The sequence below is a fragment of the Aythya ferina genome (genome assembly GCF_964211825.1).
Source record: "Aythya ferina genome assembly, chromosome: 2".
Taxonomy (NCBI): Eukaryota; Metazoa; Chordata; class Aves; order Anseriformes; family Anatidae; genus Aythya; species Aythya ferina.
In genome coordinates, this window is record NC_140297.1 from 126,859,173 (window position 1) to 126,877,866 (window position 18,694).

The 18,694-nt window shown below is 35.8% G+C and overlaps 1 protein-coding gene across 15 annotated transcripts in view; it reads right to left on the reverse strand.

Annotated features, from left to right (window-relative positions):
• Positions 1 to 18,694, reverse strand: part of EYA1 (EYA transcriptional coactivator and phosphatase 1) — a 163,795-nt gene that overhangs the window by 17,972 nt on the left and 127,129 nt on the right. The gene's annotated exons all lie outside the window — the stretch shown is intronic.

The window sequence follows — 18,694 nt, forward strand, 5'->3', positions numbered from 1 at the left end:
AGTGTGGCAGGATGGCAGGAGCAGGACTGGTGCTCAGGATAGCAGCCAGACTGTGCTCAGCGCAGCAGCCCGGAGCTGTCTCAAGGAAGCACTGCCTGGGAGCTGGGGAGGTTTGTTCAAAAGGACTCATGGAAAAATTGTATTTTATTGCATTTGCATTTAATTCATCTTCTGTAAAGAAAGAGAGCAGGGCATTTTATTACAGAAATGGCACCATGAAAGAGAGCAAGTTGTGAAATGCAGGAAGATTTAAAAGCCTTTAGAACCCCAAATAAGCAATTGTGGAGAGAAAGAATGTATTTTCCAAATACTTTTAAAGTCCAAGTGTGGGTGAGGGAGGACTCTATTAACATGCTTAAAGCATGCTGAAAGCGTGCGTATAGATATATCATTAGTGATGGTACTAGGATTTATCATATAGCCTAGGGGAATATGAACTTTGTATCCCTCAGACCTTCCAATGCCACAACTGGTAGCTTAGCTTGAAACACATCTCCTGCAGCAGCTAAGTTAAACCAACAGATGTTGCACATAGTAATCAAGGCTTGTTACTGCATTCCCTTCCATCAGCTCTGCTTTGGAGCTGGGACCAACGACAGATATATGCTTGCAGGAGCTCCTTAAAATTGCTGCAGTTGTTTGCTAAGTCAAAAAATGTCTCCAGTGAAATGCACTAAGCCAAAGAAAAACAACTGAAAATGAATGACTAGATGAGTCTACCCTAAGCCTTGTACATGGAAAGCTTCTGTCTTCTCTCTCCTCCATTCCCAGAGCATTTGCTAACTCCTTCCTGCTCACTTTTCTTCCTTCTCTTTTCTGTTTTTGTATGATGAGCCAAAAACTCCCAGAGATGCTCCAGTCATCATTCACAGCTCTTAAAATGTCTGAACCTATGTAACCTTCTGGAATTGTTCCTTTAAACTAACTTCGGATTTTTATAAAGATTCATATGCAAAGCATTAAGTTATGGCAGAAATGTTCTGCAAATATTTATATTACTTTGTTCCTTCACTACCACCCGTCAAGTTGTGCACTTTTGCCATAATTATGTAAAATATGCCTTACTACTCAATTTACTGTAGGAAAATTAATAATAATAACAATAAAAAAAAGAGATTAAGGCTGCTACAGGAGTTCCTCTTATCTGTGCCAATACCACATGCCAAGTGGAGTGACGTAATGGCTAGCATGCTGATCTACATTTCAGTGTTACAAAACTAACAAAATAAATCTATTAAGTTTTCTGCCTTTGAATAAATATTGAGTGTAAGATAACTGGACAGCTTTGCACACTATGAAAAGGAATAATGTGAATAATGTTATGAACGTAACCTCAGAGGATGCCACAGTATTACCATCCCAAATCTGCTGACTATAGCTAGAATACATTTCCACATTTGCTTAATCTTCCTAATTTACCGTGAGAAAACTAACACCATGCTGTCAACTAACTGTTTCAATACCTTAGTCTGCAAAGTAAAATGACAGGAAAAGAAAACAAAACAAAAAAAAAAAAAAAAAAAAGAGGAAAAAAAAATCCAACAAGCCCAAAATTTTAGAACAAGCTATTTTCATTTTGCCTTTACATCAGCGTGTCCATTGAGACAACCTGGAAGCTGGCCAACTCACAGGAAATGATTGCTGGGATTCTCTGTTCCTCTCATATCTGTCATTACGCAATTATATCCACTGCTGCATTTTCCCTACTGAACGGTAGAGAAATGTGGTCATGTACATGTGAGAACAGATCTGGCATAACAAGTTAAAGCTGCAATCCTTTATAAATGCGGTGTATCTGAAAACCCTTAATTAAAAAAAAAATAAAATCCTCATGTATGCTGCTATGTGTTATGTACTTTTTTTACAACAGGAATATCTCCGTGTATGTCTCATCTAGAAGTCAGAAATATCCCTTTTTAGGTCTTAGGTTTTTATACCTGCTCCACAAATATTTGGAACTTCTATAAACCATCACAATGTGTGTCTTTGGGAGACAAAGGTGCATACAAATTCCAAAGACAGTTTGCTAAATTGTGAATGACTTTTATTTTATTTTATTTTATTTTATTTTATTACAAATCATTTGCTTTCTCCATCTTTTTAGTTATAGCTGATTACTCCAACTAACCTCCATTCTAATTTTAGAAAAATGGCACGCAAGGATCCCAATGTTATTTAATTACAGTAATTAAATTCAAAAAGTAAATTCCATTTTTTTCTTGACTGGAAGGACAGCAAACTCTTTAGTACGTGTGCAGGTTAGAAAATCAATATAAAGTAAAACAACACCACATCTGTAACCTGTATATATGCACAGCCTGTAGCAAATGAACCTCTACTGTACTTGCTAAGCATACAAAAGAACTCCACACTTCCTTTCAAGCTGAGGCAATAAAGGCTTAAGTGCTGAACTTCCTAACCCATCATCCTGGAATGCCTGCTAACATACAACATAAATCCATGTGAAAAAGCAGAGACTACGGTTCGCAGGTTCTCAATACTGGCACTCAATTGGCAGGACCTGTCATCTCTGTCTAGCCTGCACTTTGTGACCCTAACATTTTCTCTTCTTTCCCACCACAATTATTCGTCACTGAAGAAAAAAGGTGCAGATTACCTGTGGGTCAGGCACAGGATATGAAGAACAAAGAGAGTTCTTGAAATCCACTTCATTCTGTCTGACAATTTGTGGATGAACAGTCAAGGAACTAAATCAGGCAGTGAAGACTTTAAAAACACTCCCATATTAAACTTAAGACTATAAAAAGAAACCTAAAGTGTAAAAAAAACAAACAAGCAAAAAGAAAAAAAGAAAACAAAAACAAACAAAGCAAAACACAATAAAAAAAACATGTTTCATGGTTAAAATGTCAAATCAAAACAAAGATAAAGTTAGGTTATTAGCTATAAAAAGATGGAAAAATAATAAGCATGGGGGACTAAGAACTCAAATTATTTAACAAACTCATTGTTGAAACTCAGAAGTTCTCTAATGCACTGGACATTTAACTGCTGTAAAATACACAACAGAGTCCATTATTTTCTAATAGAAAAAGTGATTTAAATCCTATTCTGCTTGCTCACATGAACAAGTGCAGTTGGATTAAATGCAGTACTCCCAAAGTAAACAGTGTTTGTTCCAAAATAAATACAGATCTCATTCTGCAATTTGTGTTTATTGCAGTAGCTACACTAAAATCAAGGTTTACATTTTCTTTTCAGCTGCACCTTGTAACTAGAAGAATTCAACTTAAAATAAACTATGATTTAAGAAATATCTATATAACAACTATTATGTGCCAGTTATGTTCCCACAGCAAAAGAAAACACTATTTTGCTAGTTTGCTTTGCCTTACAAGTGTAATGAAGCATGTATTTCAAGAACTGACAGCAATACATTAGGATCTTTCCATTTTCTGTTGGAAAGGTAGATCAAAATGTAAAATCATACTTGGTCAAAGGGTCAGCAGAGCTCAGGACAATTGCAGAAAGTGTAGTCCTCTAAAAACCAGAGCTTTCTCACTTGCACTAGGGTGCAGAGTTCCAGGCCAACAACAGACTCTTGCTAGAACTCCAATAGAAAAATTTGCCATTCTATTTCCATACATTTTGCAGGATAAGACAAAGCAAGAGGATGGTATCAGAGAAAAAAACACAAACAAACAAACAAACAAACAAAAAAAACACAAAACCACACAATTGACAGAAAAGGCTAAATACTACTCAAGTTTATCTTTTTAAAGAGCCTGTGTAACTCCTGGGAAGGGCAGTGTTAAGTTCAAAATGTCAAATCCACTTTATTTTAAAAGTTCAGCACTTCACATTGTAAATACCTTCTTTACGACATGATTCATGTTATCTACAGATATATAGTTTTGAAAACAAAACAAAACAAAACAAAACCTATGACTAAAACCACCTATGACTAATGAAAGCTAGTGAAAATAAAATAAAAATGTGTTTAAAGAACTAACAAAAGTCATGAACCTGGTCAGTATGTCCTGAATTATTCCCAAATGTATTAACTTGAAAGTATACTTTATACTTTAGGAATACATACATTTTATTGAAACTATATACTAAGGTTTTTCAAATACATTTAAGTTTCAAACAATTTCAAAATTAAACTTATGCAATGACTGAACTTTCCATAGAAGCCTTAAAACAATGTCTCATATCTCAGGAAATGAGAATGCTCTTTTAGTTTACATAGAAACTTTTCACAAGAAGATGTGACCTCTCTCATTTCTGTGTGATCAATTCATTTAAAAAAGCTAGTGGGACAAAGACTGGGATTAAAATTCTCTCAATTTTTTTTTTCTTTTTTTTTTTTTTTTTTTTTCCAGTACAGGCAGCTAAACATTTTGCTCTATAGGCAACCTAAAGAGCTTTGCACAAAACTTTGCATTTTTCTCCCTTCCTTTCTTCTCCCTCCCCAGATGTTGTTGGGGAGATGTTCTGTGGCAGAAGCAGGGAGTCAGCTGAGGCAAAACTGCCTTGTCCATCTGGGGCAGAGGATGACTATCTGCTTTGCCAAATCTCTGGAAATGTTAGTTGGCAGCTTTAGTGTCACCTTACAGCCTTACATTTATAAAAAGGGGAAGGAACAGGAATGTAAATTAAGTGATAAAGTGATGTTATGAGCTTGGTAGACTTGGTAATTCAGCTGAGTTGTATGGGTGTAAAGACCACTCCATCTGATTTTCTTGAGAAAGGAAATCATACAAGGCTTATCTTCAGTGACACCTAGTTTGAAGGTACTCATCAGTGGTAATATGAAATAATTTATGTGATTAATAATTGTATAAGCCTATAGGAATGATTTTCTCAAGTGAACTATGGAGGTATTTGTTATTCTTTGTAACTCGTACTCATGAAGCACAGCAACACGTTCCACAACAGCCAGGCATCATACATTTCAGATGGGTCAAAACTTTTAGCTGGGTTTTGCACATACCAGCAAAGCCACAGTTCTGCCTACAAATAAATACTTTGTCTTGTTTTTCTGTTCATTTACCTACAGCTACATATACAGTCTAATTTAGTTCCACATTCATGAAGAGGAACTTCATGAGCTTTCTGCAAGTCACCCATGGTTGTAATGTCACATAGATGATAAACTGTTTCTAGTCACTCCTTCGTATACCTATCAGGGAAAACTCCTTACCCTGATTTGTATTTCCTTTCTTTTCTTTACTTCCTGCAGTGAAACTGAGCTGTTTTTGGATTGCTACTGTGAAAAACCAAATGCAAATAGATGGGCATTCTGCTAAGATAACTCTACTGCAGTGCCTGCTGGAATAGAGTTCACAATCATTGGTTCATTAGAAAGCAAAATCTCCTAACTTTTGTAGGACTTAAAGTACCTTAAAAATTAGGTTTACATCTAAAAATAAATATAGTGCTGTAAAACAAGCAAGCAAACAAACAAACAAACCTTTACTGAAGTTTTTGAAATAATCATATTCTATTTTCCTAGAATTCTCTATTACTGAATGCAAATCATGGGATCCTCATTGAACATACCTAGCCACAGCCTGGTCAGGAAGTTGGAAGTTCCCATTGCAGACAGCACAGACATCAAGAGGAGGTGCACTCTTATTTCAGCCCAAGTTTCATCCCCTTTCTAAACAGATGTTCCTTTGGAGGCCCTGAGTGACTCTGACTACTCTGGATGACCAGAAAAGTTCAGCTGCTGTCCTTACAGTATTTGGGGATTGGAAGGAGATAATTCAGCCAGTTCTATCTGAAGTTATCCTCTCTCTGCAACCATCCACTATATTTCACTGGCAAAAAAAAAGCTTTTTCATCAACCTGTCTTGTATTTGTCTATTTCTGAATTTGATGGCCCAGAAATCTATTTTAACCATGCTTTACATACCTTCCTACCTGTTTTTGTAACACCTGACTAAAGCTGTTTCTTATTCATCATCCACGTAACCACTTAAGAAGTAAAAGGCCAAATGTCCACCAACACTTGCTAGGTCCATCTTCCAATACCAGTCAAATCAGGCCAACTTTGTGAAAATCAGATAGATGCCTCATAGCTGTAGAACCAGACCTAGTGGCCTTAATATTAACTTCTGTCCTTTTCTTCATTGCTAAATGAAGCTCATTCAGCAAAACCCATCACTTTCTTACAGGCTGGACTATTATATTCTCAACTTTTGTATTTTTAGCAATCATTATTCATATGATCAACGTGAATGATTACATTCAACAATCATAAAGAGCTCATTCCGTTTTTATCTGCATCTCAGGCTCTATGGAATGTACTTTCATACAAAATATATTTCTTTCATAGACTGGTATTTACATATTTTTAAGAAAGACATTCACATTATGCAAGAATGCACATGCTATTTTTTTTCTAGTGTTAGAGAATATGAGAACATATAATGTCGTTAAGAAATACATTTACTTTGGCATCATCTTTGTCAATATTTACTTTTGGGTCAGTCTCCTGTTTACCTCAAGAGGAGATAATGTCTAGTCATCAACAGCTCTGTTCCTCTGTACTGAAAATATATATATTTTTACTGACATCAACACAGCTAGGTTGATTTTCTTTGCTGGTACATCATTGGTGATCTCAGCACAACAAAGAAAATTCATACCATAATGCTACACTGAGTTCTTGTAACGTTCAGAGACCAGTTAGCAAGTGAAATGTTTTAAATAGAACTGGGGTAATTGTGCATAAGAGAAACAAAGAGCAGGAAGCACTCCAAGTCATGTTTACCCCTTAAGCAGCTGCTACTCATTGCTGAAAAAAACAACATCCTAACCAAAATAGTAACATCCCCTGCCATCTTTCAACAGCTTTCTTTATGAATGATTGAATGATTAAAACTCATAGAGTTGCTACATGGTTTTAAGAGACTCATTAGTTCTATACAACTTTACAACTCATCTTGAATGAGTGATAATACCAGCTCTAATAGAGGTGCTGCAGACCAAATCATTGGTTTAATCTTCAGAGCATTCTGCAAGCTTATCAAAAACAGTACCTACATACCTAAACTGTTAATGGCACCTAAGTTAATTAATATATTAATGCATCATCTGTTACACTTTCCTCCTAAAAATATTATTTCAAAAATCAAGTTAAAGTGATAATGAGAAATAATAATTATGATCAATATTTATAAATATTATAACCCAAATAATTAAAATATAAATATTATAAGTAAAATAATAAAAAATAATAAAAATATAGAAATATTATAACTACAAAATAATATTAAACATCTAGTGAAAAGAAAAAAAAAACATTTTCTACTAATTATTTTAAATCATATATACAAATATATTGTATGTTATCTCAAAGACAGTGGTATAAATTTACAGTAATTTTACAGATTTTGGAAGAATTATTTTATATCCCTGCAACTGAAAAGCTAGAAGTCTCACTTGCTTTATGGACAGGAGAAATAGGAGCTATTAAACAATACACACATGCTATCACAAGTAACTTGCTTTGGAACAGAAGTACTTAGAGGAGCAAGGCTCTGATTTACCGTTGTTCTGATTTCTTCTTTTTAATGGGTTACCCCATCATTTTATAAACATAATTTGTCACCAACACCAGCCAGAGTTCTCTGTAACTACTTTTTGCCTTTCTTTCAGATCTGTTATCCCTGCTGAGAGAATCTACTAAAGAAGAATTTTTCATACTGACACCAACTGTAGTCTTGCTGTGAATAACCACATTCCCATAAAAATCATTCCATTTATTGCAAAGTTGTTGGCAGACCATAGGAATAATAGTCAACTCAGGAAACCTTTTATCCTGAAATCACATAGCTTAACCCTTCACATGACTATATGAAGTTTATATATAAAATCTATATTAGCACACTACTGATTTAATGCTTTAGGCCAGGCATTTTTGCTGTTGGCAAGTTTTTAAAATAACACTTTCATGGTACCTTTTCTTTTATTTAAAAAAATAAATAAATTAAAAAAGGACAAAAAAAAAAAAAAAAAAAGAAAAAAAGACTAATGTGGAATCAACCAAGAAGCATTCAGGACTTTTCTCTTAATTTACTAAGTTGTGTTTACATTTATAGATTCTTTCCCAGTACCTGAAATAATACATTAGCATAGACTCCTGGGTGCATTTCTGATGATAATCTAAAGATGTGTGTTCATACAAACCTTTTTCTATTTTTTCTATTTTTCTACCTTCGTGTGGTAAGAGAATAGATGCATTTATTTACAATATAATGGAACAATTAAAACAAAATCACTGGTGTGCGTGTGTGTGATTATTCTGTTACGCATTATATTTGCTTTGTTAAAAGCAAATCTGTACCAAACTAGTCTAGATTAAACTCAGGAAAGAGACATTACTTTTGTTACTCCTCTTGATACTTTGGGAGTCAGAGGTTGTTTCTATTCAAATTTATGTCTGAATTTATTAAAGTGATGGAGCAAAAAAGTTGGTATATGTTTTCATTTCCTTTTTTGTTCTGTTTGTCAACCCTCATTTGTAGCTAATTAGGGCTTAATTTATGCTTTATTCATTTGAAGAAGTCCATAATGGGAGTTTTGGATTTATATACATACTTTTAAGAAATATATACACTGATATACACTTTATATACATTTATATATGTGTGTGTGTGTATATATATATGTATGTACACATATATATATGTATATATATAAAATATATACATATTTTATTTTATTTTATTTTTTTTCCCAAATAAGTGAGTATCAGAATATTTGACTGGTATTTGACTGGTATTGTTAAACTTTTCAGTCAGAAAAAAAATATCTTAGAAAATCTGTTGAGTTATAATTGCTGTTACAATTGTCTCTCTTCCATTCTTATCAATGTTATAGAGCAAGTTATTCCCTTGTGTATCCATACGTCACATTCACAATGTGGATATGGTGGATATGTAAAATATGTAGAAGAAAAAGAGGAGATCCTTCAACTGATTGCAATGATTTTCTATGGTTCAGAAAGGATCTTTTGCTTAGATATATCTGATCTTTCTTGTGGCAACAATATATCAGCTGAGCTTATTATTCATGTCATCTGTCTGTATTCTGCTGTCACTGAACATTTAGGAACTATAATCTCATATCTGCATAGGACTTCAGGTAACTTTCAGAAAGGGTGCAGTGTCTCTGCCTGGACTGCCCTGGTCTGACTGAACAAGGATCTTGGAAAAAAATAAAGCAAATACTTTGTTACTTCAATAACTCATTGTTTCTTTTACAAGCTTTCCACTTACATTTTAAAATTCCTCTTTAAATACTCACACTTGAACAACACGCATTAAGATTGCATTAGTTTGCTAGTTAGAATCACCCAGCTTCCTGACCACATATAAAGACAAACTTTTGAAACGCAATTTATAACAATCAATTTTTTCTTTAAAACACAGAAAAATAAAAGTGATACTGCAATGAGTAACGGGAATAATCCCCTCCCCCCTTTCTTTAAAGTTTCATTAGACCATTGAACTGGATGAAATTCAGATAGAGGCCTTATTGTAACCACACTGAAACAGTAGAAATCTCCTGAGACCATGAAACTCAAACATTTTGGGAACCAACTTCAAGCACTCCTTTTGTGTTTTTAAAAGAAAATGAATGAAAGACATTTATTAATTTTTATTCCTGTAGCAATATTTTAATATGACCCTCTTCCCCCCCTTCTCCCTCTGCTGAAAAGGCATAAACAAATCTACTTAAAATACAAGTGTGTGCATATTTTCTTATAATTTAAATTACAGTTCTAGCAGTCATAAAATTGCCACAGCAGCACAAACTGCATGATAGCTCTTGAGATACTAGAAAACTGCACTAGTTACATTGCAAATTCATGCTAAAACTACACTGTTGTTGATTGAAACTACCTACCATGCACACTGCTGAGATGCTAACTTTGTGGTTTCAAATCTTTGTACTTATATGAGGATTGTCTAATATGCTCTCAGCCTACAAAATGATAAGTAAGGATAGCTTTTCTAAAATAAAAGGTACAAAATTGTCAGAGACTAAGAAACTTAAAGCACCAATCTGAATAATGCAAACTTGAGGTTTGCTCTTGTAAATGGTGTCAAAGAAGCAGAGAATTTTTTGAAAGGAGCTATTATGTTCTTTCTTCAATTTATCTTCTTGCATTGGAAAAGTCTAATTATTGGGGGGTCGAGGGGGAAGATTTGTTTGTAAGTGGTGGAATAAGCACAAATTAGCTGTGTTACATGAACAGAAGGGGGAGGGGGGTTGGCAAAGACATCTGAGTGTAAATTAATATTGATCCAAGCTGGAATAACTTGCACTTTTCAGTATTTGCAGCTTCACAAGGGAGAAAACTGGCTGTATGAGATTTTACAAATCTGTCAGCTAAATCAGAAACCCAAACACAAGATCTATTGGTCAGGAATGTTGCTTTAACTTGTGAAACATTTTTAGACTTTTAGATCATAAATCAATAATGGATTACTTCAGAAACCTATGAATGCATTATATAGAATTAGTCATAACTAGTGCATTTATATCTATAGTAGCAGACAAGCTTTTGTTCCAATGATACTCATAATGTTTGGGGATATGTAGAAAACATTTTGTTCAAATCAGATCCCTGAAATATTAAAAGCCAAAGAGAAGCCTCTCTATCTAACAATAAATGAAAAGCAAATTAATTAATAGCAATATTAACTACTTTCACCATTAGTAACAACTATTTATTCATTCATTTGGTATCACTGTTCTATTACTTCAGACTTCTGGGATAAGTTAAACAATAAAAAGCTCCTATTCAAATCTGAAATGACAATTCTGGTACTAAGAGGCCTTCTAGATGAATCCCTGAAGGATTATTACCTGGTTTTGTAACTAACGTGCTGAACCATCAAGCAATGTTTGCTCCTATCACATTTGTACTTATGCTATGATCTGCACCAGCTGAAGAGCTCTGTGGCATGTTATATGGGATGCTGCAACCCCTCAAGTATAAGAATTCATTATGGGCAGCAGTTTATGTAGATCAACAATTTAGCAAGTCAGTGTTTTGCCATCTGCTAACGGATTGACAACAAAAGCATGGAAATTTCCACCAAGCCTTAAACAAGTTGCAATTACTTTGTTTCATTATTTATTTTTTTATACATATTATACAAGAATTATATTATACAAGAATTTTTAAAACATTGTCTGGTATCATTCATATATGCACATTACCAAGTTGTGCACAAATGTGCACATACGCACGTTACCAAGTTGTAGCATTGTTAGAGAGCCTACAACTGCATATAGTAACAACCACTGTATCCACCAGTCTGATGCCCTATTTTCCTGTCTCCTTTCCCTCTTGAGTACTTTCTGATGGAATTATCATCCTTTTATCTGTAGATACCATTCTCCACATCATTGTCCTTATCTACAGATAAGGGGATTAAGGCGTAAAGGAGGAAAGACTGATCAGGCATTACAAAGAAGTGGTCAGCAAAAAGAGGACCTCATGTCACTACATTCTACACACATATGTATGCAAAATATGTGCACTAGACAACTGTTTAGTAAATAAAGTCAGCAGAGGCTTACCCTGTATATGTGCAGAGTCTGGAGCATAGCCTCAGACACAAAACAGTTTTGTCTTGATTTGTTTTTTTTCTATGCAGAGAAGCTGAGAAAGTTTTTCCCTCTGGTGATCATGTTTTCGTGCTCCTCCTTCTCCACTTCCTCAGCCTGCCTGGCTATGTCTGTGCAGCTCTGCCAATTCCCATTACTGACTGTGCACCTCCACCCAACTTAGTTACGCTTAAATCTAGACATCAACAGACCTGACACACCTGCCTGAAGCTGGCTCTATGACATTGCCACAAGGTGTGAGAGAAAAAATGATGGACTTCCAAACTGCTAATAGCAGACAACCTGATTTCCCAGCTTGCTCTGGAGCTTGCTTAAAGTCTGCACTTAAGGGCTGGCTTGCATCCAAGCAGTTCAATTGTTAGATTACTCGATTCTAGGACCAGATGTGCTAAAATGCCTTGAGAAAAAACACAGTGTTTTACCCTACAGTGGTCATGGTTCTTTGAGATGTGCAGTAACCTGCACACAATAAGTCTGCTGAATTCAGCTATTATTCAATAATGTGTATTATCATAATGCCTGCAATCCCAAATCATGCTTCAGAGTGCTACTGTGCTAAGTTACCAGCCTGAGTCTGTGGTATATTAAAGTATCAGATCTGAGAGGAAGTAGTTTCCCTTTCTCCTTCAGATTAAAGAACCAGAACATATGGCATTATTGCTTCAAAGGCATTCCTGCAGGGCACTGCATGGTACACGAGGGACATATCTGTGTGCATGGTCACTGAAGGACCTGGGAGGAAAGTCACTTAGTCTCCTGTGGTGTTACTGAGAGACCTACAAAGGAGAAAATTCTCAGACTGAAGAAAAGAAGAATATATGTCCCTGTCATGAAAAAAAAAGGTCTCCTTGATGCCTAGAAGTGATTTATATGGTGCATATGCTTTCAACAGCAGGGAGTCAGCCTAGTTTCACCTGTAAGAATTGAAGGCAAAGGACAAAGAGGGATTAATTTTGTAGAAGTTTTGCTCTGGGATCAGACTTCATGGTTTCCATGCTGAGTTTTAGCTGCTCTCTTTCTTTAGCCTGAGCTCTCTCTACACATCTCCCTGTAGCATCTCTTCTTGGGGCAATCCTGCACTGCTTGGTGTCACCACAAACAGTATCACCTCCTGCTTCAGTGCCTGAAGACTCTGCTTTTGGGTCCAGCTACTGCAATGTGGGCCTTAGAGGTCCTTTACATTTCTTAAGTGAACAGAAGTGCTTGGAGTGTCAGACAAGTGTCTGGGTGTCAGACATCTCAGTTGCATTTAAAGCAGTAAAAAAATGACCTCATAACTGCCTTCAGCTTGTAAAGGAATAAGAGGGAGTGGTAGTGCTGATAATACTGATAGCCCAGTGACAGGGAGCTACAAAGACAGCAGACATAACCACATAGTAAATTATGCAGGAAACAACCCACGAAGTGCAGTTTTCATAAAAAATACCTGACAATTATTTGCTCCCTATCAATTTCCAGATCTGAGTAAATCCAAGCTAGCAGTTAGAGATATGCAGGAATCCTGGAAGGATTTATTGCCACATGAGTGGAAAGAGGAGATTTAAGACCAAACAATGACTATGGGAGTGCAAAGATGCAAACACTGTTTATTCTTTGCTTCAAACTGTGAAAAGTAGCATTGATGTAAGTCAGCGTCTCACTGCTTCATGAGATAAGGGTACATTGCATATAAAGTGTAGGATTTGTAAAATGTTCCCATATGAATCCAACTTTATTAAGCCTCCCAGGCAGAGCCTCTTGGGGTGGGAGGTGGGGGGTTGGGGTGGGGAGGGCTCTCTGAGCCCAGGGTGCAGTGGAGGAGAGGCTGGTGGGCAGCAAAGCAGCCGGGAGTGGGAAGCCAGCACTTTGGCCCCTGCCTGCCCCGTCTCAGGGTCCAGCCTGCCTTGGCTCCACATGCAACAGAAGGATGGACATCATGGGAATCGCATGCAAAACTAAGGCAGGCAACTTTCCAGAGGGGTTGCCACGTAGTAATATGCTCATGTAATGCCTTAAAGGTTCAGTAATCTGAAGTAGTGAAAAACTTAACCATAAAGTTTATGCAGCTCTTTTCACCACACATAAAGGACTATGATCTAAACATCCATCAGGTAGACAAAGAGGCTCCCCAGTGAAGTAGTCACTTCACCGAGCCTGTCTGAATTTAAGAAGCGATTGGACTGTGCACTTAGTCACGTGGTCTAAACTTTTGGGTAGACCTGTGTGGTGCCAGGAGTTGAGCTTGATGATCCTCATGGGTCCCCTCCAACATGGGATACTCTGTGATTCTATAAAGAGATTCCAGGTGGATTTTAAGTAAGAACCTTAAAAGAAATTAACATAGATCCCTGTTGTAACGCCTGCTCCTTGGTGCTTATTTCTTCTTTCTTTTTATTGTTAAAGTGGCAAATGTAAAAAGAAAGAAAGAAAGAAAGAAAACAAAACAAAACAAAACAAAACAACAACAACAACAGCAATCCCACTTATTAGAACTTTAACATTGATTATTTTTCTTTTATTTTCCTGAAGAACCAAAATCATTGTATTACAGTACTGCCTGCTATCATTCTTTCCTTTTGCCATTAAGAGAAATACCTAAAGTAGCTTAAATCTCATACCATACTGCCAATCATCACAAATGACTCCCATACACATATAACGTTTTGCATATAAAGCTTTCACAAATAAAAGTGAATTGTGAAGCTGTGAGCATGTGTTACGTATTCTTCACTGATGGAAGAAAATGAGTGCCAATCACTGTTACCGTGCCCTTATGAATGGTTTCATTTCATTGGTGGTGAAATTAATTTTTAGTAGTTTTGTAATACATAAAATCTTACTTTGAGCCCTTCCACAAAACCTGAAATGAAAAAAACAAGAACAACAACAACAACAAAATACAGAAATAAAAATCCAATAAAAAAAATTAAAAAAATAAAAACAAATAAGCCGGACAAAAACCTACAGACTAATTGGAATTTAATTACTTTTATAAAATTAAACACTTAAAAAATATATCTCAGTCATAAGAAGTGTTAGGTAAGGTTAAAAAATAAAGGCTTCGTGTGCCTGGAAAATGAATAAATTGGCATTTCCAGCTGCAGTAAGTAAAATTCTAAGTCTCTAAAGGTACAGATCTAGCAAGACGGTATCATCTTGGAACGAAGTTTACAAAGCACTGAACTCACTTTTTAAAAAAAGGTGTTCATAAACAGTCACAACAGCAATTCTTCCTTCAGCATACCTAGTTATAATGGGCACCTGGTATGCCAAGGAAATAAAAAAGCTAATCTTTTAAGAGGATCAGTATACATACATAAATATATACAATCTTTATAGATGCAATAGGTAGATGTCACATTTAAGTCCTATCATCGGCTTGCTAATTTCCCTAAAACACTTGAGCATACATTCTAAAATACCTAATATGTGTAATTGCTCCATACATGCCATTAAAATATTATACCTTATTATCCCTATCACAACATAATCAGCATGTAAAACTCAGACATTCTTCCCTGATGAGATAATTCTGGTTCTCTCGAGGACTCTACATCAATATACATGTATTTATTCCCTCCTGTGCATAATTAAAATTCTACTACAGAACAGAGTATGACATTTAAATCATGATTTTTGATACAGAAAACCTAAACTTCTTATCTTGCAGCCAAAAGCACACTTCAGAATCTAATTTTTGGAAATACTGTACTTATTTTCTAATGCTTGGCCTAGTGTAGTGCTATAATTCCATTGTGAAATTACTATTAACTCAATAAATCATTGATTATGATGGCACTTAAATCATATGGTACACTAGTAAACTATATTTTCTTTTCAGTGTGTTAAAATACTTGTCATATATCTTTAACACTCTATGTAAGAATTTATAATTGCTCCTTCAAGATTTCAAATTGTCTGATATTATATCAATTTGGAATCAATTACTACAAATAAATTTGTCCAAAGTGAAGCAAACAGATCATCTCTTACTTTTTTTTTTTTTTTTCTTCAGTTTATGGACAACTACAAAATCAGGGTTCAATAACTGATTGTAAATCTAAGTGCAACTCACCCATTCATAAGCAGAATACTGACTTCAGAGCTAGACATGAAATCAGACTGAACTTTTTCAATGAGTTTTAAAAATACCAGTAACATCATCATTATTATTGCTATTATTACATAAAGAAAAACATATAGGAAGTTAGCTGATTCGTTTACCTGTCTATGTCCTGTATTAAGTTAGGATGGGTAAAATGAAGTTCTAAGAGCTACTGGTATGCGTTTGCATTTGTTCACTTTATACAAACTAAAAGTATGACTGCTTAAGTTTAGAGTTTAACCTAAAAAAAATAAGTATGTCTCTAGGTTGAGATTTGAAAACCCAATTAGGTAATACACAAAGCAAGTGATCATTTGGAGATCACAACTGTAACTGTGCCTTTTGTATTCAAAATGTAAATCAAGCCTTCAGCAGTTTATAAGAAGACAAAATACTTTCCCTCTAACTTGGATGACAAGAGAACTGTTCTGATTAGAGCTTTCTGGAAAGCATTGGATAAAAACAAGATTAAAAAACATTAACTTGTGGTATCTGGAAAAATGTGCATCATAGGCCAAAGTTATGATAGATGATTGCCTGCCTGTAAACCCAGTCTCTCTATATGTCAGGAAGGGTTCCCTCTGAGTCTGGGTAAGGAGAGCATCAGTTTTCAGGTTCCCGCTTTGGATTATGCCTAAACCCAAAGACGTGTTTCTACACGCAGGTCAGATGTTCCAGATTCATATTTGCCTGTCTTCATACTATTTCTGGGCAAGAATGTCCAAGCTCTGCAGCTCACTGGAGCAATTGCCTACTAACCTCTTGATCCATAATAGCCTGATCCAGACTGTCACATACATGACAATCCTTAGGCCTGACCAGGGTCACCAGGAGATCTTCCAGACTCAGTCCTCCGTCAGCAAGAGCAGATGTTTTGAGCCTGAGGCATAGCCAAGCCAAATTGCCCACAGTTTTGGTGGAAGCTCGTCAAGATGCTGGGCAGCCTAAACTTCCAAACCACCAAACCAGAACTTTGAGTTTCTGGGATGGATGGGCGGAACCTGCTCTGAAGCCACAGACCTTGGGAGCCAGGCAGGCCCTGCTAATAATCGTGATGCCCAAATGAATGACAAACTGCAGGTCCAGGAGGCCATGTTCTTTCAAAAACAACATGTGTCTGTGGCATACCAAAAAAAAAAAAAAAAAAAAAAAAGTTCCGCTGAACTGAAAGCCTCAATTTTTGGCCAGGTCTCATCCTTACATGAAATTCAGGCTCTCTTCTTTCTCTTTTTTCCCCTCCCTACATACTTCTCTGAAGAGCTATAGTGATCCACAAGCACAGAGCCACTCTGCTCTGACATGCCCTCCCCTCCCTTGGACATGACACAATCTTTCAGTTTAGAGCTCAAGTTCCTTAGAAATAAGGACAGGAACTATGTTCTCTGTGTCTTAGGAGCACTGAAACATTGCTGGAATTGTGTGGCAAACCAGGAAGAAACACCAGCTTTCCCCTTCTCAGTGCTCATGATCTGTTGTCTAGTTGTGTGGAGATCCCAGTTCAGATCTGAACACTCCTGTGGTAAAGGTTCTAAGAGTAGGAGGAGCAGGGGAAGCTTGTTGCTACAATGCCCCGCAGACCAGCACAGGAAGGATCCTATTCTGGGGCCTCTCTGCAGCACACCCAGGGAAGGCTCCAGCACTTTGCCTTGATGTACCACCCATTATAAGCACAACTGCTCTCTCATGTATGAAGATAGACTACCGTATGGACAGTTACAATGTGTTGGGAGACATGAGATAAAGTGGCTTGCTATGGGGCAAATGCAAAGAACCAAGTTTATCCTCTGAGCTTCTTGCTTCTATGAACAATTTGGATCAGTAGTTTTTTCCATACTTCAAAGTTCTGCAGTGAATAACCTGCTAAGATTACTCACTTACTTACTGTTAAGACATATAAATAATCCACTATCCCCAAGCTGTGGTTGATTAACTTCCATTACAATCACTGACATTAACATTCACGTGTCAAGAAGTAGCTATCAGTGTACTATGCATTTGGTCATGCACATCAAATGAAAATACATTGAAATTTATTAAATATGCTGGTAAGGTATATTAGCACTTTCTCTTTCTGTGCTGGATAAAATGAAATATTACCAGGAATCAGAAACAGATTTGGAAAATAACTAGCATTATTATATTCTTCAACAGACCTGAAAAATCAGTCCTATACATGTAACTCACGAATGGCATTTCTTATATACAAAAAGTATCATTGTTAAATATAGCTACCTTGATGAAAAATAAAGAAAATATTACTATAAAATTTAAAGAAATCATCTATTTTACTGAAAGCATATATATATATATATATATATATATATATATATATATATATATATATATATAATACTCCGCTATGGAATGGAATAAAAAATAAAGCACATTTAAATAATTTCATTACATTGAAAGATGCCAAATCATCTGTGAGTGGTTTCTTTTTAGATGAAAAGAAATCAAAATATAGGACAGATGTTGGACAAACCACATTTGAGGTCTATCACACACTGGCATTTTTCAAATGATTTTGGCTCATCTATTAAATAAGGTGTATTTTGCTTGATTTTGAAAAGGGAAACATCAGGAAATATTTAAAGGCCAATTGCTGCCAATTAACTTTGATCAGCAAAAGTTGCATTTGAATCTTTTAGATTCTTTTGCCTGTCTGGAATAACACACTATTCTAAAATCTAGCAAAACAACAACTTGATGATTAATGTGTGTTGGCAGCACAACCACAAGCTTGCTTAACAGCTGGATTTTAAATAAACAGCTGTCTTCATTATGATGGGAAAAAAAACTGACCATTTTCATGTTTTCTTGTTATTAAAATATGATCAGAAATTGCTTTTTCCCTTTTAAGATGAAACACCCAGGCATTATGGTGACAGTCTCTTTCAGCAGTTCGGATAGTTTTAGAACAATCTCACAAGAACCGCCAAACCATAGTCTACATAGGCTGAAAAAGCCTTTGGCATGCCGACACCGACTCCT